Source organism: Pinus tabuliformis, chromosome 8 (assembly GCF_031772625.1).
Source record: "Pinus tabuliformis cultivar Carrire ecotype Pingquan chromosome 8, CPIR1, whole genome shotgun sequence".
NCBI lineage: Eukaryota > Viridiplantae > Streptophyta > Pinopsida > Pinales > Pinaceae > Pinus > Pinus tabuliformis.
In genome coordinates, this window is record NC_142294.1 from 1,476,801,352 (window position 1) to 1,476,823,380 (window position 22,029).

General features: G+C 37.1%; 1 pseudogene; it reads right to left on the reverse strand.

The window, feature by feature from the left end:
• Positions 1 to 21,306, reverse strand: part of LOC149241377 (coniferin beta-glucosidase-like) — a 44,347-nt pseudogene extending 23,041 nt beyond the window's left edge.
• Between the last annotated feature and the right edge of the window lie 723 nt (positions 21,307 to 22,029).

Sequence of the window (22,029 nt, forward strand, 5' to 3'; positions counted from 1 at the left end):
CTTCTACCTATCTTGTGCTACCTTAGATTCTTCTTGATCACCTGCATCTTCTGTTCCATGTTTGCCAACATCTCTGGTCCAATCAACACCCTATTAACCAGATCACTCCAATTGATGGGAGTGTTACAACTTTTCCCAAACAATGCCTCCAAAGGACTCATCCTCAATGAGTCTTGATAACTGTTGTTGTATGAGAAATCTACCAAAGGGAGATAATCTTTCCATTTCCGTTGCTAATGCATCACATACATCCTTCACGTGTCCTCCAATATCTTGTTGACCCTCTCTATCTGCCCATCTGCTTGCGGATGATAAGATGTGCTGAAGGCCAACTCTGTGCCCAAACCTACAAATAACTCCTTTGAAAGTGAAGTGAAATTCACATCCTTGTTTGAGACAATCTTCTTTGGAACACCATGCAATATAACTACATCTCTAATGAATACTTGTGCCACATCGCTAGTTGAGAATGTAGATTTCATTGGAATGAAGTGTGCAACCTTTGTTAACTTGTCCACAACAACCATGATGGAATCATGTTGTCTCACTGACAATCAAAACAACTAACCACAAATTATGCTACATCCTTCTTCAAATTCGGCCAATAATAAAATTTATTCATCGCTGTCAGTGTCTTATCAAATCTTGGGTGACCTGAATAAGATTTCACATGAAACTCCCTCAAGATCACCTTCTTGAGATCACTTCTATCCGGCACATATATCCTATCTTGGAACTTGACCAATCCATCCGATGTAAGACAATAATCCATACCCTATACACTTACACCTATACCTGTGCCTTTACTTGTACTACCACTTGTACCTGTGCCACTACCTGTACCTGTACCTGTACTCGCACCTGTAACTATACATGTACTACCAACTGTACATGTACTAGTACCCTGCTGCAACTTTTGCACAATCTCCATATACCTAACATCTTGTTGACTTGCCTGCAAGATACTATCCTATAGATATGCCCCATAGGAGCTCATAGCTACCAAGTGATTTACCTGTACCCACCTGCTGAGAGCATTTGTCACCATGTTCTCTTTACCTTTGGTGTACCTAATCTCAAAATCAAACTCACTGATACTGGCCAACCATCTAGTCGGCTCGATGTTCAGATTCAGCTAGTCAAACAAATACCTCAACCTTATGTGATCACTCATAAGTACAAACCTTTTGCTAAGAAGATAGTGTCTCGAAATATTCAATGCATGTATGATCGCTGCTAACTCAAGATCACGTGTTGGGTAGTTCTACTCGTGCTCGTTTGGTTTCCGAGACTCATATCATACCACTTGTCCATCTTGCATAAGGACTCCACCAAGCCCTCTCTTGCAAGCATCTGTGCATACCACAAACTCTTTGTTTGGATCTGTAATTTGTAACATTGGTGCATGTGTCAACAACGTATTAAGCTTCTCAAAGCTAGCCTCACACTCCTCTGTCCATTCAAACTTCTTACCTTTCCTCTGTAATGATGTGATAGGATAAGCAATCTATGAGAAGTTCTTAATGAACCTCCAATAATAGCCTGCCAAACCCATGAAATATCCCACCTCATCCATGCTCTTAGGAGCTACCCATTCCATGATGGCTCTTATCTTATTTGGATCTACTACAATGCCCTCCTTGGAGACAACATGCCCCAAGTAGTATACCTAAGTCTGAAAGAAACTACACTTGCTGAGCTTAGTATACAACTGATGTTCTCTCAACAACCTCAACACTGCTGCTAAATGCCCGACATGCTCCTCCTCATTTTTAGATATACCAATATATCATCAATGAACATAATAACAAACTTATCCAAATATACATTATTCATCAAGCACATGAATGTAGCTGGAGCATTAGTTAAGCCAAATGGAACAACAACAAACTCATAATGCCCATACCTTGTCTTGAACACAGTCTTGTAAATGTCCTCTTCTTTAATGCTTACTTGATGGTATTTGGATCTCAAGTCGATCTTCGAGAACATTGCTGCTCCCTTCAGCTGATCGAGCAAGTCATCAACCCTCGAAAAAGGGTATATGTTCTTGATAGTCACTTTTTTCAACTTCCTGTAGTCAATGCATAATCTGAGAGTACCATATTTCTTCTTCACAAACAAGACTGGTGTGCCCCAAGGTGATACACTTTGCCTAATGTATCCCTTTTCCAACATTTCCTTAAACTGTAGCTTTAACTCAACTAACTCATGTGTGCTCATCCTGTAAGGTGATTTTGATGTTGGAGCTGCCCCTGGCACTAACTCAAAAGAAAAGTCTACCTCCCTGTGAGGTGGTAACTTGTAATGTCCTCAGGAAATACATCTTGAAACTGCTACAAAAATGGGTACCTGCTCAACACATTTGCATCCAGAACCTCCTTACCCTTATCACTTGAATTGTGTACTACAAATAACATACATCCGTTCTTGCGGCAACACTTTTCTTGCATAGTTGTCACCATCCTAACTGATGTGACTTTCTTCTTACCCTGCAAGACTCTTGGTTCCCCATTGTCATCAACACACTCAATAGCTTTATCATAGAAATCTACCTTGGTTCTATGAAGATACAACCAATCCATGCCCAAAAACAAACTATATGATCCCAACGGTAGTAGATTTAGATGTGTTGCGATAGGCATACCATTCAAGTCAAATGCGCAAGCTCTTACCCAATGATGAACTCGCTTCTTTGTACCTGCAGCCAACTGCACTAACTAATATTCTACATGAAATTCCTTACTCAAACCACACTTATCCACCAAGTCAGGACTAACATAACTATAATTAGATCCAGGGTTGATCAAAATAGAAATAACTTGATCACAAATCTTACCATCCATATCAATGATAGATGCTTGGTGATCTGCCTGCTTGTTGTCCAATGCTGCATAGATACATGGAATACTCTGATGACCATCCCCAATAGTCTGTGCCTCTTGTGCATTATGTATCTGAGGCCTACCACCATAATTTTGTGGACAATATCTCTTAAGGTTTTCCTTGCCACATGTCCATCACTCAACCCGACCAATGCCCTCACCTCTATGTTGCTACTATTGATGCAACCCGTGTCCTTGTCTCGCTACATTAAACTTCTTGTGAAGTGCCACATTCTCTTTCTCATCTGCATGCAGAGGCCTTATCCTCTTAGGCTGCCATTTACCTTTGCCTTTATCTTTTCCCTTACATCCTTGTTGAGATTCATTCTTACACTTTGATTGTTCATAACAATGCTTTAGCTTTCCAATAACTTCCTTAAGTGACCGAGGCTCATCATATTCAATCTGATCTCTAAATGATAATGGAAAACCACTGACAAATATATGAAATTTAGCCTTCTCATCAGAAAGATATGGTACATACCTCAATAGCTCCAGAAACTTGGTTGTGTACTCTTCATCTATCATTAATCCCATTTTTAGCTCATAGAATTCCTTGGCCTTACTATCGTAGTACCTCTCTGACAAGTACTTCTTCTTGAAAAGCCTCTTGAACTCCTGCCATCTCAAATCGTCTATCCTGATGTCTTTGACCGCTTAACATCTTCCCACCATATGTCTGCTTTGCCTTTCAAGCTGAAGATAACTACTCATGGCCTTCATGTCACTTGTGTACTCATGCAACTCAAAGAATTTGTTCATCCTAGGTCTCCAAGCCTCTGCCTCTTTCGGTTCTTCACATCTCCATCAAAAGTAAGTTGTTTTTATTTCTTGATTTCATTCGACAAGTATCCCCTATTATTCCTCCTGTAAGGATGATAGTGATGACAATCATGATGTTTATCAAAACTAGAACTAGCATAGTACATGTATTCATCGCCCCTCCTATCTGGAGTGTCCATCAACTTGCCATCTGTCACTGTGTCAGATCTATCTGTCTTGTGTCTACCAGGAGACCTACTACCATATGCCCCATTAGTTCCATCGCCATGTCCATGGCTGATCCAGAGTGGCCCTTGTCATTGCAAGTTTGACAAACTTTGAAGAATTATAGCATTAACCTTTGCTTGGTTCTCTTGTGCCTATATGATCTGGTCATTATCTTCCTTACAACTCCTTATCTCTTCCTTCAAACTTCTCAATGTAAGTACCAAATCGGAAGAGTTACCAACACCATACTACTCTTCATATTCATAGGGAGAGTCTTTGTAGTCAACCATCTTGCTAGCCATTTGATCTCTTTCTTGCAATGCATAATATGTTAGATAAACCAAATCACAATAAATCAATGTACCTTAGTATAGCTCGGGGAGGATACCTTGTCTACAAGATCACCAAATCAGCATGATACATGTATAACATAAACATAACAACATATATACATTCACAAATAAATGTATCAACATATAAACATCACTCTAGCTAGGGTCAAGTCATCAATGCAAGGCCATATCAACAATGCATGCTATGACCTCATGCATGACAGCAACTGTTACTCCATTGCACACATTTCCACCTGCAACCAATAATATGCATAAGCAATGTCTAATCAACTACACCTACTTGTAAATGCATGTAGTTGAACATAAGCGATCAATTATGGTAGTCAACCTACAAGACTGATACATGTAATCAAATATACAAGAATGTAGCCTAACATACAAGGATGTAAGTAGGCAACATAAAATTAACATGTAAGCGACATATAACCATATGAAACCAATCACATACCCATAACAAATACATTTCACGAAATCAATATCAAGTTCTCCATAACAACCATACTACAACCATAATCAATCACTAAGTCAATGCAACAAGCACATGAAATGCAAGTGTAAGAGACACACATGCAACTGACATGCATGCATGACCAATGCACATCACCCATCTATTTTGAGGGTTGAACCATGCTCTGATACCACTTTGTAACACCTTCTTGCTCTGATACCACTTTGTAACACCTTCCTCCCACACTTACCCAAGTAACCATGCCAACCGAGGTAAACATGAGACGAGAGGCTACTATGATCAAATTTGACCTTGTATGTGACCTTAACGAAGTGGAATCGACGGAACATCACACACAGTCATTCTACATCAGCTTCAGAACCCTCAGGAGACATGTCAGCCACTCAGACACCCTGTCCCTGGGTCCCACTATTGTTTTGGATCTCTTAGGCCATAGTCGCTCTCATGATATGGGCAAGGGAGCGACTAGAAACCCAAAGTTTCTCTCATAAGCTTGCCTACCAACGACCAGAGACCAAAGTTTCCAATTATGTGCCAGCGACCCCGAGATTTAAGCCACTTTCTCAGGCCCAGAGCCTAGGTCACTGCCGAGAATGGAGTGATATGTTAAAATCAGTAAAAATACAGGGAAACAATGATGCAAAAGCAATAAGCTAAACAAGACCATAACTAGACCCCTACTAACCATGACAAAATTTTTGTCAAACATATCATCAACATGTAACTTAGAGGTGTAAACAACATAATTAAGTGTAGGGATATCGTACTTATCTGAGAATCACTATGAACCATTGTTCCCTCATGTTAATTATTGCATTATCATCTATTAGGTCATAGACACATTATCCATTCATATACTAGTAAAAACATGTTGAGAGCCATACATAGTTGCTGTCATAAAATATACATATAACTAGCATAATAGGAAGAGAAATACCATAAACATATCAGCGATTAAAATCCATATATGCATCAGTACATTTACACATGAAAATCAAGGGAATTAATTTCTCATTAATGAATACAATAAACTGATTGGAGATGGGACTACCACGTTCCACCCGACCATAGAATGGCTGAGCCAAATCTCTCTTCAACCATTGACCCCCGTGCCATATTCCAAGCATGAATGTGAGACTCAAACCAAAAGAACCAGCTAGGGCATACCGAGGCTAAACCACCTCACTCTCATCTATAAAACCAGGATTTACCATGATCCATCCCGGATCACTAGGCCAACACATTGAACACATCATAACAGGCTTTATCGTGATCTCCACTCGATCACTAGGCCAAACAAGCATGGATGCCATCGAATTTCTCCACCTACACTGTGAGGAATTTTCCTGTCTCCTAGTCTCTCAGGCTTTACCTCAGTCCAAACTCGGATCACCAGGCCCTAAACCAAGACCCACTCTCAACACTTTACCGCATATCCCAAACCTAGGATTACTAGGCCCAACGAAGAGAAAACCACCTCTTGGCTTTACTGTATATCCCGCCATTCACCATCAAGGATTCCTAGGCCCACCGAGGCAACACAATCATGGCTTTACCGCATCCCACAGTCTGGCTCAGGGGTCACTAGGCCAGTGGCTTTATTTTGATCCACAATCTGGTTCAGGGATCGCTAGGCTATGTGCTCTATCATTCAGAGATCCATGCCACTTAGCTTCGAATCCATCCAACAATCCATCTCAATCAAAACATGAGAACCCCATCACACCATGGCTATCTGGAAATGGAAAGGCTAGGATGAAAACACTATTACACCTAGAAAAAACCATGCCATGATAGAAAAGAACTACATGCAATACCATGCATGCCAAATCTAGCAAGGAAAATACACATGCAAGTCGATACCTACAATGAAGCCTGTTGTAGCTGCTTGATCCTGCCTTTCCCTGCTTGATCTTTGCTTCCTCTTGCCTTCTTTTCCTTTCTTGCTCCAATGCCAAAATGCTCCAAGAGAACTCTAAGTGTCCAAGAGTATGAGAGAGAGAGAGAGAATAATGAGAAAGTTCCAAAACTCAACTAACAAAAGGTTACCAGCTGATCCTCATAAGCCTTTTTATGGATGATGCCTCTATTTTCTTCATTTTCCATTATTTTCCTTCATTTTCTTCCTCACATGCAACCTATGAACTTTCAGCTCCTTTTTCTCCTAATTTCCATTATTTTCATAATTAATTGTGCCAAAAATGCCATTTAGCCTTTCCAAATCCTTAGCCATTGCCTTTTTCAGTTTCCTTAGCCATAAACAACCAAATGAACACCCCCTAGGATGTCTTGGCCAACATCAAGCTTGGAATAAGTGTCCCATCAACCGTGGTTATCGTTTTTAACTTTTATTACATGGGATTTTCACTAGGGATGTTACACAAAAGTCAACTGTAAATTCATTTTTCTTCTTGGACAATTCTTCTTCAATGATTTTTTCAAGTGCTCATTGTGTAATACCTGCTCTATTAGAGACAACCACTATCACACCTCCACTTGAATAGATCAATGCAAATTTCTCCCTTCATTTATTTTGAAAATTTATATACGCCATGGCATGTGAGGCCATGCTCTCCTTCATCAACTTTCCACTGCTTCTCACCTATGTGTCTCTCGTTCTTGCTATGATTCTTCTCCACGTGTGGGCATGAGCTCCTCCATAGCTTATGCTTCTTGCCATTCTCACCCATAAGCATAAGTTTGGCCTACATATTCTTCTTGTTCACAATTACCATTAACATCTATCTAAAGATGCTACTACATATAATTAGCCATGCGATTGGATTTTGTATACTTGTCTTCAGTACCAATGAATTGCAGAATGATCTTGGACATCTCATGGTAAAATTTCTGACCTCTCCGGGATGGACAATAACCATTTTTCATGGAATAACAAAATAATTGAACAAAAACCAATGGGTATGTGTATAGTCATTTCCACCTCCTTCATGGAATTCATGAGGAACCTAATGATTCTCAAAACCTCTCCCTCTCCTCATCTTGATTCCTCCATGATCATTCTTGTGCAAGCATCAATGAGATGCCCCACATTACCCTTTTCCTTTTGATGGCTTCAAATGATGACTTTAGCCCTGATAATGAATGTATATTTTTGAAACAACAACTTCTTTCTTCAACAAGTTTTCTTCATGTATGGACTGACAAACTGCGTTCTCTAACATTCACAAACAACACACTACTCTAATCTTCACATGTTCATATGCCCTCCCATGAGGGAGTCAAACCTAGACCATCTCTAATACCATATTAGAAAACCTAGAGAGTAGACATATTTATTATACACAAATGTGCCAAGCACTCTATTAAACATTGTAATGATATACATATAAATACAACAACATGTGTTTTAAGCTAGACAAACTATCTTTAGTCACTCTAATAATTGGTAGACTGTTTATAGAAAATATATATTCCAAAAAGAAAAAACATAAATTTAAATATTTTTTTTAAATAATAAAATAGTAAATATATATATATATATATATTATCATTTTTATTCAAAAGATTAACCATTTAGAAAATTATTAAAATTATATATATTAATTGTTGAAATTGTATAATTAAATATTTTAAAAATATATATAATATTAAATTTATTTATATATTTAAAATATAAAATAATTGTTAAAATTATATAATTAAATATTTTTGAAAATTTTTATAATATTTTATTTATATCTAAAAATATAATTTAAATATTTTTTTTTTATCGTATTAAATCTATTTATATATATTTAAAAACACAATATAAACGTATAAATTTACAATTTTGGCAAAAATTTAATAATCAATCTATTTGAGCAAAAATTTACACTGATCGCACAATATATCCAAAATCTAACATAAAACTAGCATTTGCACCAGATGTTGCAAAGGAAACGCCGTAAGGCATAAATTGAAGAACACAAATACAACAAAAGAATACTTTGATAAAGAATAAGAATATATTGAACACTCAAATCAATGCCCCATTAACTGGAACCACTTAGTAGACATATCTATCAACATTAGGATTATACACAATGATCAAGAAATTTCCCATATACAAACAACACCTTCCACAACAACCTTTTGTCACATCTACATTTTAAAAAAATGCCTTGGAACGTGATTGGATTCTCCCATATTTCCTTCTTCATTATGCAGATGAATCTTCCATATTGCTATTTTCATCATGAATATTGTTAGTTCATTGTTGTAAAGTGTTAGTGTGTTAAATTCAATACTATAAGTTCAACAAGCGAGAAACATTCCTCAATTAGCATAATATGCATTTTCTCTCAACCTTGCATAAAATGAATTGTTAAAGAACAAGATATCATTTTAGTTTTGTATTCTAGGAATATACTAAAGCTTTAGGAAGCTTGATAAAAGAGTTGTATACAATAAATTGAAGAATTTGAAAAGGATGACTAAAGAATTTGAGAAGGAACAATTGTGTACATTAAGAGATCAACTAAAGAATTAAAATTTGAACATTAGATGAAATGAGTAGTTAAATTAGAACTTCTCATAAAAAGTTCTTAACTTGTGAGGTAGGATATCAAATTCCAACCCTACATAGAATGACCTTGTTTAATAATAAAATACCATTTTAGTTTTCCAACCCAGGAACATATTAAGGTTCTTAGGAAGCTTATAAAACAATTATGTACTTGAAGAGATCCTTGAAGAATTTGAGAAGGACAAAAAGAGCAAGTTGTTCCACATAAATGTCAGTTACTTTATGTATAGAGTTTCCAACATGATAGGAAACATGTATGTACAGAGTTTCTCTTTTGTGGTTTCTTCAATTATTTCAAGGATTAGCTCTCAAAATAACTAAACTATTGTAACAAATTTACTTCAAAAGAATTGAATAAGAAACACAATAATTCACAAAAATACAATCATAACACACATAAACACATTGAATTGTTTATTCCATCTAGTTCAATGTGAATTTAGACATGGAGGTTTTCAACTAAAGATAAATATACTATTCCATTGAGACTTCAAGCCAACAACAACTTAACTCCACATTCTATTCTAGGAGAAAATCTTGTTGGAGAGAATCTCTCATATCCAACTAAGATTCAACAACCTCCACAATAATAGACAAGGCATATATGTGTAGATAATGAGGAATACTCATTAGGCACACCAACAACGACTATTGAAAAATAATAAACCAGCTAGCAAGCACTAGAGTCATATTTTCTAAGAAAACGAAGATTGTCATTCAATATTTCATAATTTAAGCCGCCGTGATTTTGCTTGTGACAAACATGAAGCGTCGAAGCTCCTATTTTGAAGTATACGACTCATAAAGTTTGTTTCAAATATCACTTTAAGACTAGGATGCCTCTAGAATAAAAAAATATAATATTGAACAATTTGTAAGGGTCCAAAGAAAAATTTGGATATAGCTAGTGAAATTTTAGAAAATTCCAATATGGTGATGATGATAAAGATAATGAAAAAAAGAACATCCATTAACACTTATATGATCTATCCTAACTTAAAAAACAAAAATAAAAAATAAAAAAAACAATTGAGATTTTTTAATACATTGTTTCCTACCATAAACATCATATATTAAATGCTATAAAAGCATTTTTGGAAGTGAATATAAACATAAATATCAAATTTGTATAAGAAAATCATGCCTAAAATATACCGCATTGTTTTCATAAAATTGAGTTTCAATTCTTGGTTCTATGAGACGTTCATAGGAGTGTAGGTGTTGAGTAGAATTTGAGATTCAAGTATTGATTCCCTGCTTTCCCGCCTCTGCAGAAAACTCTTGTACCAATGAGCAGATAGTTTGGGATAACACTTCAAATTGTCATTGAAGTCCACATAATGAAGACCAAAACACCAAGTGTAACTACTCAAAACTTCAAAGTCATTTAAGTCCACATAATGAAGACCAAATTGCCAAGTGTAACCACTCAAAACTTCAAAGTCATCTAGGAAAGACCATATAAAGTATCCAAAGATGTCTGACCCATTTCTGCCACAATGAATAAACGTTTTATTTCTGAGAGATATTCATCATTTCACAAATTCTTGCCACAATGAATAAACGTTTTATGTTTCAGAAATGGTATACCTTATTGCTGCAAGCACATACTGAAGGACCTCTTGATGGAGATCCATCCTAAATTGGTCATTCAAAGCCTCAGAAAGGGGAATAGAAGAATTATTAGGCTCTGAAAATCCTGTCCAGACATGAAAGCTGATATTGTAAGTCCAAAACAGATAATTAGATGGTCAATGATCAAAAAGTGTAGCACCAATCTGCGTATATTTTCTTGAACCTGCATAAATCTTAAGTGTACAGAGAGCTCTCATTGAGGACCTGAAAACCTAACTTGTGGTAGAGGAATAACATAAGAAGAGTGCCCACCATTTTCATGCACAATAATAGGAGTATTATGGGAACGGTCCTCAATATATTCAAGCACTGCCTGCATGCTTTGTGGTACAACTGGCATACCCAAAAATGATCTCTGCCACAAATTTCAGCATGAGGTAAATATTTTTTTGTCAGGATATAAACATACTTAGATCATACTGTTTAAAATTTATAAAAAGTTTAGTCGAATGTTTGGATTCTATTTGTCTCTCAGTTTAGAATTATGTTTCTAAATTAAGGCAAAGTTTAAATCCAAAATTTCTATCGAACTGTAAAAAGCTCCTGCTAAAAAGAAAAAGAAAACATATGATTATAATAGGACATGTGATTCTTCAAAATCTTCTTACATCAAAGCTGATGGGAATTCCATCTCGTTCCACTGCATTCATCAAGCAGTACAAAACAACCATAAAATGTTCTTAATACCAATGTTCTTGCAATGTATCACTTTTGAATTTAAAATAACATAAAACTTCAACGGATCAAAACCATTTTCCTTTATGATTTGAAGACAGTAACGTTATTCTTCATAGATTTAAGGAGGCCAAGTTGAAAGGCTGTTAGAAGATGAGATTTATTGAGTTAAATCTATTTGTGAGAATGACTCTCGTACCTGCAGTTCCAATGGACATATCTTGAGCATAGTCTCTTGACATAAGTTCACCTTTTCTTGGAACATCAAAACAATACCTGGTAACATAGTGATTGACACCAATGAATTCCAATGACCCTTGTAACTTTTGAGCATGTTCCTTTGTAAATGAAGGTAATCGAGAACCCACTGTATTCCTCATGCTCCCTGGAGAGTCTCCAGAAACAAATGGGTCTAAAAGCCTGGATTTTGGAAAAAGAAATTAATTCAGGGTGGTTGTCTACCCTCAACCAAACAAAAGTACACCTATTTGCATCCACTTCAACAATATAGCTATTAATTATTTGAATCACTACGAAAACCCCAACTGAAAAAGAGGAGAAATAACAATTGGTGAGACTGCTCTATGGTACTCAAGGTTCTGGAAACATAAGTTAACTTGAAAATTCATTGTTAAAGAAATCACTCACCAACCCACCATAAAATCATTTGCTCTTTGAGTAGCAGCCACATCTGTGGATTTATTGGTAAGAGGTATCATCCAATGTACTAAAATTACTACGAAAACCCCAACTGAAAAAGAGGAGAAATAACAATTGGTGAGACTGCTCTATGGTACTCAAGGTTCTGGAAACATAAGTTAACTTGAAAATTCATTGTTAAAGAAATCACTCACCAGCCCACCATAAAATCATTTGCTCTTTGAGTAGCAGCCACATCTGTGGATTTATTGGTGAGAGGTATCATCCAATGTACTAAAATTACTAATCCAATCCAGCCCTTTTGCTTTTCCTGCATTCATCGAGAAATTTATAAAATCTCATCGAATGAATGGAGATGAACATAGATCAGAGAGGAAAAGAACCCAATAGGTTTTCCTGTACAGCTCCACAGCAGCTATATGTGATAGCAAAACATGGTGACCAACAATATATGGCTCAACAGTTGAGTTTCCAGCAGTACAATTTCCAAATGGTTGGGAACATCTTTGAGGTGGGAAAACACCGTCATCATATCCTGTAGTGCCAAAAACATTGGGCTCATTGAAAGTGGACCAATATTTCACTCGATCACCAAACTCTTTGAAACACACATCTGCATAACCTTTAAAATCCTCCCTGCATAAGATCGAAGTAGATTAGAAAACTCTGCTTCTCTAACCATAAGATTATTAATGCACCAATAAATTGATCCTTTGACTTGTGTGTCAACCCACATGGGAAGAAAAAAAAGAACAGGAGATGACATAAGATGTTTACACAATCTGTGGATTTAAGAAACCTCCATAGGAATCTTACAGAGCTTGGGGCAGATCAAAGTGGTACAATGTCACATGTGGTTGAATGCCTGAGACGTGCATTGTGAAACGATTAACAGTTTTGAGGATGATAGTCACAGGAATAAAAACAAAGTAGAGAGACAAGTTTGTCAATAAATACTACCACGCGACAAAAACTCATTTATGAGGTTATTATAGTACTCAACGCCTTTTGGGTTGATGGGTCCCTCGCCATCTGCATCAATATATGTGAAATAGTTATTTCCTACCATTGTCCATTGAGTGTTTACTAAATTCTCAGGATTAAACATGTGGTCAGAGCTCAAACAGAAATATACCAGGAATAAGCCTGGGCCATGAGATTGAAAATCTAAAGGCATCTACTCCCATCGCAGACATTAGATCAATATCCTCCTTCAAAACCCACATGAAATTTTGCATCAAGTTGATACCCAAATCATCTAGGAGTTTAACTATTGATACATTAGTATGAAAACAACAATAATGGGGTTGGACATACACATAAAGCTTGAGGATGGCTTACAAGTAGCCACTGCATATAGGTTGTCCTAGTGACATTTATTGTTCTTAGATTTGCAGATAATAATACCTTGTAACGATGGTATTGATCAACAGCTACATCTCCCTTACCTCAATCCACAGTAATCCCTGACAATACAGTTAAAACAAACAACAGCTCACTTCCAGCCTTGGCCTTGAAAGTCCCAAAGTAAAGTAAGGAACTGGGTAGAATGCAAATGAAGGGATGAATGAAGATATGTGATGAAACATACCTTCCTTGTGAGTGAAAGTGTCAAAGATGCTTGGCTTCCAGCCATCTTCTGCTGCAGCTCCTTCATACTGCAGAAAACCAATTGTTATTTTGCAAAGAAACACGCTGGACAGTATTCCATATGGGCACAAACTGGAATTGACTAACAGAGACCAATTAACATTTCACATTTGTAGCTTTGCTAACTGTTTATGTTCTATAAATACTGATAAAATGATAACCTTACAGAAAAAGAAGACATCACTTTGTAGGGTGTGTTATTTGTATTTACACAATTGATTTTTTTATTCAATCAGCTATGCTATTCTCTGTGCTTTTGCTGGGTTCCTTCATCACCGCCATCATTGGGAAATTCATTTCCCTCTTGAAGTATGAAACGAATAGAAATTCCCAATTGATCTCACACTACCACCACAAAGAAGATAGCAATCCTCATATACAAATCAAACCAACCATCCTATCAAGCAATCCATGTAGTTCTCAATCTATAGCTTTGATAACCCAAAACTCAAATCTTTTATATCTAATATACACAAAAATTTTCACATTAATATGTCTGGATCTCATTCTAAGATCTTTACAGATCTGATACAGAGGTAAACCAGATTTTTCATACCATGACAAGCAATATTAGCAAGTCTTGGAGACTTTCTTATGTAATGTCTCCTCCTTATTTGATATTGTTGCTTTAGTATGGTTTGATATAGAAACTTAATTGCAGATATGGGTCTCCTGATCTCTTGCAAACATTCTGATCTGATGATTGTTATAGCTATGCATCCCATGAATACTATGGAGATTTTAACTGCAAACCTTCTGATTGAATATAGGAATATTATCATACAAGTTTTTGCTCTTATGCAGAAATTGGAAGTATAAGCCTTCTCATCTTTAGGAAGGCTTTTGTATGAACAACTTGTCTACTCCTCTATAAACAATAATATACCATAGTGAAATGCTACAATGGTCTGATGAATAAAGGCCTGAAGCCATAGACAGTTTCTTTGCACCTGATACACTGATTGTATATACCTATTGCTATACACAGAATATAGTAAGCTGCTACCGTTCGTTCCATGCACAAATTATGACAATTTTCATGTATACCATAGAAACTATTATACAGATCAGTTGTAGAAAGAACAATCTATTTTGAGTGAGTATCCAGAAAATTTTGACGTATACCAATCTTAGTCCTGTTGAAAAGAATTCAAAATCTCTATGATGAGCAGTTGCTTAGGTGGTCCAATGCATGTTCTCAATGTAGGGAAGTCTGAAATTCTGTTGACTGTCATTCAATGAGCTTAGGAACTTCTGCTTTTGGAAAGTTTGGTTGCGCTGCATTGACTTAAGCAAGGCTGAAACATTATTGTTGACGTTGTAGCTATAGTTGTTCAAATTGCTTCATATGTTCTCATAACAGTGAGGTCAAATAGTCTTCACATAATCTCTGTAGCATTAGGACTGACATGGTTTGATCAATAGATAAATACCTCTAAAGGCATCCCTGTCAAATTCAAGGGCACAGTCTGCCAAGCATTTTTTGCTGCTCTCTCTTCCTTGCACTGTTGTCAATGCTTCTGGAATAGAAGAAATAATTCAAAATTCATCCTCAAATTTTGAAAAAACCATTATTAATCAAGTGCACCTAAAAGACCATAACAAAATACCATTATTAATCAAATGCTCGTAAGATACCATAACAAAATCCATGTAGCTAATGGTTGAATTTACTTTTGCACCATTTCGAACAGTGATATTGGCAGGCCCTGTTTCTCTTGATTGTTGTGCAATGAGGGATCTAACTTTGCTACCACCTAACCATGGATGTAGAGAATCTAATCAAGATAAATGCTCAAATTCTTCATTTTACTACCCAATACCCACTACTCACAAATCTACCACCGAATTTTCCAGACTGAGGAATAATTGAAATTCTCGGCTTAAAGAAAGGCAGATGCTGCATGGTTAACCTCTTTCTCAATGATTACTGGCACTCCATATTCGTAAGCCGCCTGCTATCAGATAAAAAAGAAAAAAGAAAAACACTGAACATAAATTTACAGGAATGGAGGATGTATTTCACTTCACATCGTTGCATGAAATTTTTAAAATCAAATCAATTCCCCATTTATTGAGCCAATCTTATTTGTAACCAATAATCAGAGGGATAGACACAGAATTTTCAAATAAATATACCCTGCGTTACCTGTGTCGCCTCATCATTCAATTGCTGGAACCCTGCACTCACCGTAAATTCCTTCAACCTGTTTAAACCCTCTTCCATATATATATATATATACACGAAAGCTAATATGGATCTACGATTCTATACTATTTTAACTTGCAGAGTTGTAACCTGTAGAATTGAGATAAAAACGAACATCAACAATTCATATAGAGCAACCAACTTGGAGCTGAGGGGTTTGCCATGGCAGAATTAGCACTACCATTGTTGATCCTTTGTTAATATGGAATCAATAGAATTTTCATCAGAGTAGACTACTTTGATCCAAAGCACCCAAAAGAACATAATAAACCCTGAACACGTCAAATATAAATGAGGAGCACAATTCCTAAGAAGAATAATGATAAGTTGTACTATGACTCCTCAGATACTAGGAGAATAACTCCTGATACCCAAAAGATTGCAATATCAAATGATCGTAGAAACTTGTGCATGTCAATGATCATAATAATATCATATATTTACACCAAATATATACTAATTCTCAGCCATTACTAGTGTAGTTCCATTTCCAGGACTCCTTAAATTCATTGGAGAGCCATAACAATTACCTCTCTTCTAGGAATGCTTCATTCCGAAAGCATAAAATCCAAATTACTCAAAAATTTCTACCAAATTTTATCATAATCTTATCAAAATTCCCCTTATTTTCTACTCTAAATTTCCAACCTAGGTTTTAAAGACTACCCAATTTTGGATTATAAAAAAGAATGCAGTTACAAACCCTACCTTCTGCAGTGTTACTGGGACAGACGAGTAAGCAGCGAAAAGGAGATGGATAAAAAGCAGAGGCCTGAAACATGCCACAGTCACAGCACAGCGCAGTATTGAACAGAGGATGTAAATCATAAACACTTGCTGCCAACATCACTGTGTAAGAAGATTGTATATTTCTTTGCTACCAAATTCTATAATTCATTCCTTTCTCGATTAATATAGTCTTCGAATTTTTTTTATCCAGACAGGGCTTCTCCAGTATAATCCCGTGCTTAATATATGGTGTGGATTCATGTAGTTTGCTGTTCACTTTAACCTATTCATGCACAACGCTTTTTGAGGCTGTAGAAGAATTATTTGGGCAGATATTATCATTTATGGGAGCTTTTAGTGGCACACATAAATGCCACAGCATTTTTCCCGAAAAACACACCATCTTGCCTACAGTTAGGATTCAATACGGGGCAATGCGTTGATTTCTAAAATATGCTAAAACCATTGGAATAAACTTTCTTCTCACTAGTTAAATAGTTTTGGTATCAAAGCATTTGCATCCTGGAAATGCAAAGCCGGAAGCAGAGATCCATGACCCATAGTTAAATAGTTTTGGTATCAAAGCATTTGCATCCTGGAAATGCAAAGCCGAAAGCAGAGATCCATAACCCATAGGACATAGGACAGGTGTTAAAACATATAGTTTTGGAATCAAAGCACTTGCATCCTGGGAGTGCCAAGCTAAGAACAGAGATCCATGACCCATGGATCAGAGATTAAGACATGATTTTGGTATCAAAGCATTTGCATCATGGAAATGTGAAGACGGGAACCGAGATCTATTAGCCACAGGTCGGATGACCATGTGAAAATAACTGTGAAGGAGGGGCCAAAATTAACTCACCAGTGTTTATTAGAGTTTCTCTGGCAACGTTGGACGAGGAGACAAGAGGGAGTAAAGGTAGAAACCATAAAAATATTCAGTCACAGCAAGACACATATTTGAACATAGGATATACATTGTAAACTCCTGTCGCCGACATTATGGTGCAAAAAGACAATTTCTTTGTAAATCATTCTTCTCCGATTAGTAGTTAATAGTCCTGGAGTATTTAACTACCCCAGGGTTTTCTCCACTTATAATCCTGTGCTTAATTATAGACTGGATTTGTTTATTTTGCTGTTACGTTTTTACTGTTCATGCATGGGTTTTGTTACTGTTTTAGAAGAGTTTTTGGCTCAGATATTGCTGGATGCAGTGTCTTGTAATGGCACAACCACAGATAAATGTCACAGTATTTCCCCAAGAGAGCACACCATTTTGCCCACAATTATTCTATTATAAATGGAAATGCCATTCATATTGGGGCACTGTCTTCATTTTTAAAATATATTTAAACCATTTTGAGACAATTTTCTTCACCTTGGTTAAAACAGATAATTTTGGCATCGAAGCATTTATACCTTTGAAGTGCAAAGCTCGGATCAGAGATCCATAACCCACATGTCAGAGAGCCATGTGAAAATAACTGGAAAGAACTTAGAAGTAAGAAACCTTAACTCTGCCATATTAATCGGAGTTTCTCAGATGACAATGGGTGCAGAGAGGAGGAAACCGTGACAAGGAGATAGAGAAAAGGCGGAAGCCAGAAAGATGCAGCACTGAACAGAGGACGTACATTGTATACCCTTGCCACATAGAGAAAATGCAGAAGCCAGAAGGATGCTTCAGCCACAACAAGATGCGGCACTAAATAGAGGATGTACATTGTATACCCTTGCCACATAGAGAAAAGGCAGGAGCCAGAAGGATGCTTCAGTCACAGCAAGATACAGCACTGAACAGAGGATGTACATTGTAAACCCTTGCCACCAAAATTAAGGTGCAAGAAGACTGTCTATTTCTCTGGAACTAAACTCTGAAATCATTCTTCTCTCCATTATTATTGTCCCAGAGTTTGTAATCATGTAAGGATTTTCTCCACTTATAATCTTATACTTATTTTATACTGTGGTTGATTTGCTTTCCTATTACGTTATCACTGTTCATGGAGAGTTTCTGTTATTTTTTTTTAAAAGTTTTTCGCTCAGATAATGTTGGTTGTAACAGCTTTAATGGTACATCACAACATTCCTTTTAAGAAAATACACCGTTTGCCTACAGTGATTCTATAATACATATGGAAATAGCATTCAGTTTGGGCAATGTCCTGATTTCTAAAATCTGTTAAAACCATTAGATATTTGTTACCCTTACTAACTAAAAATTGTTATTACTGTACAGGGAGAAAAAATTGAAGCCCTTGCCAGTATGGTTAAGAATCAAGGTCTCATTTACACTAGCAGAAGTAAAGGCGTCGAAGCGTTGGTGACCTGAAAATAGAAATTTCCAAAGCTGTGGGACTGATGTTATGGAACTTGTCAACCACATTTATAAGAACAAGTTCAATTGAAAGATCAACTGAAACATATGTAATGAATTGCAGCAGATACTGGAACTATTGTTGTATCATCATAGCATTAGTAACTTTGGTGTATTTTCAAAATCTAATATGAAAATAAATCATGTTTCTTGAGTAAGAATGTTTTCCAGAACTTTAGTAGATGATAACGCTATTCTTGGGGGATTTTAGACCTTGAAATGATGATGAATCCGAGGATGTTGTGGTGTGTCAAACGATGTGGGATTCCGAACTAGAGTAAGAAGCTTGTCTGTATATACATCAATTTCTAATTTAATTTATCATTAAAAGAAATAAAACATGTAAACCGAAAACCTTTAGCAATTGAAATAAAACAGTAACCATTGATTACATATACGGAATTTTGGAATACCCAAGGTAACCTTTTTTCCCCTTTTTTGTTCTTTTTCTTTTATACATAAATCAAGCATGATGGTCCCATAGCAAAAAATTCATGGTATCCTTTTCTACCTCCGACGCATTCTTGGAGGGGAAGTATCATCTTTATACAGTAATCTACATCAAAATGTATAAAGATACAACCAAACACTGTACAATTAACTGGCGAGTCCTGGCCACAGAGCAGACTAATGAACTCTAATGGCATTAACTTACAGCTACCATTCAGGTCCATGCTAGATCTGTGAGTGCCTTGCGCCCCCTCTGAGAGCAGAAGCTCTATACAAAAGAAAATAAAAAATTGATAGTATAATTCAAGAAAAAAAGGCTGATCTCTGTACAGATATAACCCTGCCCCAGAAAAGCTGGTCCCTGTACATTTACAACAACCTCCCAAAATAGCAGACCTCTTATTACAAAACCTTTGAAATGTTGGCTGCAATTCAGAGGCTCACCTTTCCACTATTTAGTTCAGCCCAGATATAGTGCGATACATTTTTTCAGGGCAACAGATATTGCGGGAAGAACGAATGATTTTGGCCAACATTTGCCCCTCCTTTTAAGGACCTTGGGTGATGCCAGAATTGATGCCGCTACAGTAGCAAATATCAGTCCTTTTATGGCCCCCCATTTTGGCAGAAGCCTCACCATTTTTTCTTGGGGTCTGCTAATGCCGCTGACAGGCCCTGCCTTGAGCACACAAAAATATCCAACTTGCTTATACTCCATTATTCCGATTCGTAGTCTTCAACAGAATTCTAATGAAGCACCAAAAGAGAAGTAGTTCATGATACAAATGAGTGTGGAAGCCTTCTTATAAGATGCAATTTTTTCTTTTCTTTTTGGTGGGATTTTTGAAGAAACTAAAATTGGAAAGGGAGTACCCAAAGCAATTTGCTACATTTTCGACTATCTGTAAAGGGGTCGAGAGCATGTCAAATATCTGAAAGGCCATTCAAACATTTGAAAGGACACCTTGCAAGAGCCTGAATTAACCGCTAAATTGTTCTACCGTGATCAATTCAGAGCCTGAAATACAGAAATTTAAAAAGGCTTTTGTAGATCCAAAAAATGTGGGTAAAGGGTTAGTTAATGCCAACCTGGCGGATAACAGACAGGTCGAATTCCACCCTGAGAACTTGAAATGTTTGCGCTGGCATACAAACCAAGCAGGACTGGATGCGCAAACTGGTAATTACTCCACTGGACTCTGCTTGCAAAGGCGACCTCTCAGATCTGGCAGCTTGTCAGGCATGCAAGGATAGCGGAGACCTTGTTGAGAGAGAGCTGGTAAAAATGTACACAAACTTGACAAACGTGGTAACCTCTAAGATATGCTACTATTTCACTTGTCTGCATGCCGCTGGAGTGGCTAATGAATTCGGCCCCAAAACCCAAAGCACTGCTCAGTGTGTCCTCAGGCTGCCTTTCGTCCAGACCACGTCGCGTGGCCGAGTTATGGCCTACTGTGTCATGGGTGCTGCTACAGCCCTCCTGATCTGCGCTCTCGGGCTTTTGTATTGTTTGTGGGCGAGGAAGAGGAGTCGTAAGGTTGAGCCTAGGGGATTTGCGAGGCAGAATGAGGAACATCTGAAATCGTCCGCCAGAGCTTGAGTCCAGGCAGAGCCCTTGTTGGCAGTGCGAGCCAAGCACTAGCGTGCTGGTCCGTCCTGCTTCCTCATTAACTCCGTCCCGCTTCCTCATTAACTGTTCAGTTTCCAAAACTGTTCAGTATTGGATCAGCGTTGGATCAACGATCACACTTCATTCAATCGTCTAACACCACAAATCCACGGTCAACAATAGGACACGGCGACAGCGAGGGCAATTCATTTCAAAGGAAACGCCTTACGGCGTCCTTTCTCGATTAATATAGTCTTCGAATTTTTTTTATCCGGACAGGGCTTCTCCAGTATAATCCCGTGCTTAATATATGGTGTGGATTCATGTAGTTTGTTGTTCACTTTAACCTATTCATGCGCAACGCTTTTTGAGGCTGTAGAAGAATTATTTGGGCAGATATTATCAGTTATGGGAGCTTTTAGTGGCACACATAAATGCCACAACATTTTTCCCGGAAAACACACCATCTTGTTTACAGTTAGGATTCAATACGGGGCAATGCGTTGATTTCTAAAATATGCTAAAACCATTGGAAAAAACTTTCTTCTCACTAGTTAAATAGTTTTGGTATCAAAGCATTTGCATCCTGGAAATGCAAAGCCGAAAGCAGAGATCCATGACCCATAGTTAAATAGTTTTGGTATCAAAGCATTTGCATCCTGGAAATGCAAAGCCGAAAGCAGAGATCCATAACCCATAGGACATAGGACAAGTGTTAAAACATATAGTTTCGGAATCAAAGCACTTGCATCCTGGGAGTGCCAAGCTCAGAACAGAGATCCATGACCCATGGATCAGAGATTA